The sequence below is a fragment of the Dioscorea cayenensis genome, chromosome 12 (genome assembly GCF_009730915.1).
Source record: "Dioscorea cayenensis subsp. rotundata cultivar TDr96_F1 chromosome 12, TDr96_F1_v2_PseudoChromosome.rev07_lg8_w22 25.fasta, whole genome shotgun sequence".
Classification (NCBI taxonomy): Eukaryota; Viridiplantae; Streptophyta; class Magnoliopsida; order Dioscoreales; family Dioscoreaceae; genus Dioscorea; species Dioscorea cayenensis.
The window spans coordinates 16,500,291-16,504,964 of NC_052482.1; the positions used below are offsets into that span (position 1 = coordinate 16,500,291).

A 4,674-nucleotide genomic window follows, 5' to 3' on the forward strand; every position below is an offset into this window, starting at 1 on the left:
GACTGAATATTGAAAAAAGACCTTCAGATGTTTCAACCTCTCCTTCATCATCATTACGAGGTACTTTTCATATCTTTGTGTTCACATGAGGCTCAAAATAATATGAACAAAAAGTTGATGCTTCTTCAACTAAGTACGCATTACAAATTGAATGTCACGCCCCGAACCTGGTGCGCTGACAAACGGCCACAAACCCACGGGGTGGGGCCCAGTGAACCTGCAAGGCCTCAAAACCTAAACACAGACTAGGAATAGAAAATAACTTGACAAAATACCAAATAAGAGTACAACTTAAGGTTACAACCAAACTCAAATACAAGGCAAATGAAATGCAACATGACCTACAAGGAGGTTCTTAACAATAATACAACCGATACAAAGCCATAAGCCACAAGACATAATTCCAAAGAAGACATCTACTGAAAGCCTTCTAAGATCCCTGGGTCTACTGCTCCTGATCTGAAAAGGATTTAAAATAAATCCATGAGCTCACTAGCCCAGTAAGTAATCCAAAACAAACTAAAAACAAAAAGTTCAAATATCAAAATTGTACAAAAATCAATAGCACTAAAAAGTATTATCAAAACCAAAGGATGAAACGTAGCTAACAAAATCCAGAGTATGTCTCCAAATTCACTGTAAGTGCCAAAGGTCATTTGTTTATCCTCGGTGACAGACCCGAGCTAAAATAACAGAAATCATTTATTTACCCTCGGTGACCCGAGACTGAATACCAGGTGGCCGTTGATTATTTCACCGAACGAACACTGTGCGAAACTGCAATCTCATTTTCCCAAAATTACTTGTCGACAAGGTCAGGGTTTAACCCCCCATTGACAGGGTTACATATCGTTCATTTGGAGACCAAAATATTCAGACGGATTCCAAAGTCAAGAATACAGAAATTTCACACGTATCTTCCAAAAATTCAAGTAATATTATAAAGTAAATAAATAAATAAACAAAAATGATAAAAATAATTAAATAATTAAAATAATTGCTAAATACACAAAAGATTCCCAAATCTTGCCAGACTCCCCCATTAAGAGGCAATGAAAACTAAATTCCCACTAAAATATCTCATAAAGAAAATGATAACAAATAATAATAATAATAATAATAATAATAATAATAATAATAATAATAATAATAACAACAACAATGAATAAATAATTACCCAAAATCTACCAACCCTCTAATTCTATTTGAATGACTAAGATTTCAATTCCAAATCATCATGTTGTATGATTGGATGGTAAAGAAAATATTATTATAAAAATTTTATAGATAAGGAAAAACAAATAAGCATAAAGATTGGTAAGATAAAAAAAAAAAATACTATGTTCCAACTAAGTCTAGGGGTTATTTATCTAAAATATAAGCAATAAAATGTGATGGCATTTCCCAACATAAATTTCAATGAATAATCACAAATAATTTTCAAAAAAATTTCAAAGAAATGAAATAACAATAAATAAATAAATAAATAATAAATTTAAAATTAACAAAATTTTAAATACAAGGGTTCAAGGGATTACTTACTTGACAATAGTCTAATCCCAATTGAGATCCAAATAAATGCCTCACGGTGGTCCTATAATAAAGACATCGAACTATGTCTAAATACCTAATTAAGCAACAACAATTTGAAAGTGTCTACAAGTAGACCTACCATAATACTAATACTAGTAGTAATAACAATGATGTGAAACAGGAACATAGAATAATTAACAAGAACAAGAACAGGAGGTGAGAGAAACAAGGATGGAAATAAGTCTCCTAGCACAAGTACCAAATCAATGCATGCATGCATGTATATATTATCACATATTTATGGTTGCAGAACCAACATGTGCGGATATATATATATACTACTATCTTAAAAAGGCTGCCAAAAAGTCAATATGTATATAAAAATCTATACTAAACTTGATGGTTATAGAATCAAAGCATGACATTCAACCAACTACCAGCTATAAGAAATGGTCAAATATGAAGTATTATGAACCTTGTTTGAAAAGCACGTTGATCTAAACACTGGACCACATCTTAGAGGCTTCTAATCTTTTGTTTTCCATGCAAACAAGTAGGGATGCAAATTTCAAGAAAGGGATCAAGTTCACTAGCTTTTCTGGTAACAAAAAAAAATATAAATGCCTTAGAAGTCATGCACAAGGATGCAGAAATTTGCAAGGCCCAACACACATGCCATAACTACAAACTATACATTCATTAGGCAAGCAAAAACTTGGGTTTTCGGCTTGGGTTTCAAGCATAGTTGTATAAACATATAGATGGTTCCATGAGTAACAACTTTATGTAGCTTGGAGGCCAAGAACTAAAGATATTGAGGAGGCACAAGAGCAAGTTTCAGCATGCATAAAGAGAGGGTTTTCATGCAAGGATAAGCACAAAGAAAAAAATAAAAATCAAACAACAACCTCATGCAAACATAAACAACAAGCTAACAACAATCATGCATGAAAGAGAAGTTATCTTCCGGACAATGTGAACAACCTTCAACAAATACCTCTAGGTTGTTGATGAGTTGAAGAGCTCCTCCCCGGTTTGATCGTCGCCGCTACAGTGCTCCGGTAAAGTTCTTCACTCTTGAGGCTTCAATGGAAAGGAGAATGAGGTTAAAGGGTGGAAGGAAGCAAGGAAGGGGCAGAGATAAGGCAAAGGGATGAGGAATAATTGCCAGCCGACAAGGATGGGATTAAATCCGGGAATCCTTCCATATTTTCCTCACTTCGCAAGCTTTTCATAGCAAGAAGCCAAAATAATGGATTAAGGGAAAGGTAAGCATGTTTAGCAACTTAAGCAGGCTCTAATGAAGGGCGGGGTCCACATTGAACCTTCAACCTCCGCTTTGTTAGTTATTTTCTTCTTTAAATGACGCAAGAACCTAAATTATGAATAAGAATAGTCATATTAAATTGAAAAAAATGGACAATATACAATCGCATATAGGCTAAATTTATATTAAATCTTACCTCTCAAATGGGTAGATCCAACGATATTGTATTGGCATTCTATCCTTGCTTCATATGGCAAGTGAATTGGAAGATGTTCCATTGAGTAAAAAAAACCCAGAGCTCTAATAATAAATATAACAAATCAAGTAATATAAGCAAAACTAACACCAAATAAAATTGGCACTAATCAAGCAATGCACAGCTTCACAAAACTAACACCAGTCCAAACAGTAAGTGCAAATCTCAAAGGATCCTACAGATATAAGAAATGGTATTTCAGTTGCTTATATGATTGAATCTATTATCTGTAATTTCTTATACATTTTCTAAGCATTCAAAGTGCTCATATATCAACATTTTTCACACGCTCTCAATTTCTTATACATTTCTGAGCATTCAAACTAAGAAATTAGCATGAATTTCCATTATCCACAAAATAATACAATCCATTAGGATCTATTTATTATAAATGAACTTCAATTCAATGCTCCACAAACCTTGGAAGGATCAAAGCTTACATCAGCGATTGGAGCTCCAAGAACAATGTAAGTCACGAACCACAAGCTCCCAAGATGAAAGAAAAAGGATCCAGGACTCAGCTCTTCCCAATTGGAATAAAGAATTCCATCTTTCAGAGATGAATACTCATTAACCTATAAGGGGAAAAAAATCACTAACAAACCAAGCAACATCTCAAATCAAGAACAAAATAATATTCAAAAAAGTTAAAATTGGAGCTTTTTTCATATATTTTTAAAAAAAATTATTGGAATTAAGACAATATCCTAACAGCATAGTGCCAGTCTTAACTGCGTTGAAGAGATATTGTTTACAAGCATTTTTTTTCTCTAATATGCCCTTAGTAAACAAGGCCAAATTCAGGGTCATGGAAAACCATAGCAAAGCGAACCTCACCAAAAGAGATAAAGAAGCATAAACAAGCTCATAATTCATAAACAAAGCTGTTCCGGCAAAAAACATCAGTATTATAAAATCTCTAAGAAACATGTTTCCCTAGGAAAAAAATTCCTGTTAGAACAATCAAGATGTTCAACCCAACAAATTCCCTATTAACTTTATTTAATGTGTTGCACACACAAAACCAATTTTACTGAGAGGGGAAAAACAATCACCCACAAACCAAGCAACATCTCAAATCAAGAACAAAATAGGATTCAAAAGATGGGAAATCAAGGCACGTACCAACATTATGCATTTGCAACACCCATAACGTAGCATAACTTAAATCAGAAAAATCATTATCAACACCCCATATAAACTCCATGATCCAACTAGCCTAAATATAAAAGAACAAGAAAAAATGAAATTAAAAGCACCTGGGTGCTTGGAGAAGAAGCAACGAATTGGAGAGTGTTCACTATTTTGATTTCCAAGTTGATGCGGAACTTCATTGGAATATACAAGAGAATATTCCCCAACAAATATTTAAAAAGAAAAAAAAATCAATTCTTTCAATCAATCATCCACTAAACCACAACAAAATCTCACAAACAAGCACAAAACCTCAACATTTAATCTCTCAACTTGTGTTTCAACAAGAACAAAATAGGAAAAATCACAATAATTTCATGAAAAATATTAGTTGCATTACTTGTGGATCTACATATCACTTCAAAATATAAAGAAAAAGATTAATAAAAATAAACACAATTTTAGAAAATAAATGCCATAAACT

The 4,674-nt window shown here is 33.0% G+C and overlaps 1 long non-coding RNA gene across 1 annotated transcript; it reads right to left on the reverse strand.

Moving 5' to 3' along the window:
• Positions 1 to 409: 409 nt before the first annotated feature.
• On the reverse strand, positions 410 to 2,606 carry LOC120273466. The gene is made up of 3 exons (XR_005540537.1): positions 2,518 to 2,606; positions 1,543 to 1,594; positions 410 to 459 (listed from the first exon to the last, which is right to left on the reverse strand). It is a non-coding gene; the product is annotated as an uncharacterized LOC120273466 (long non-coding RNA).
• Between the last annotated feature and the right edge of the window lie 2,068 nt (positions 2,607 to 4,674).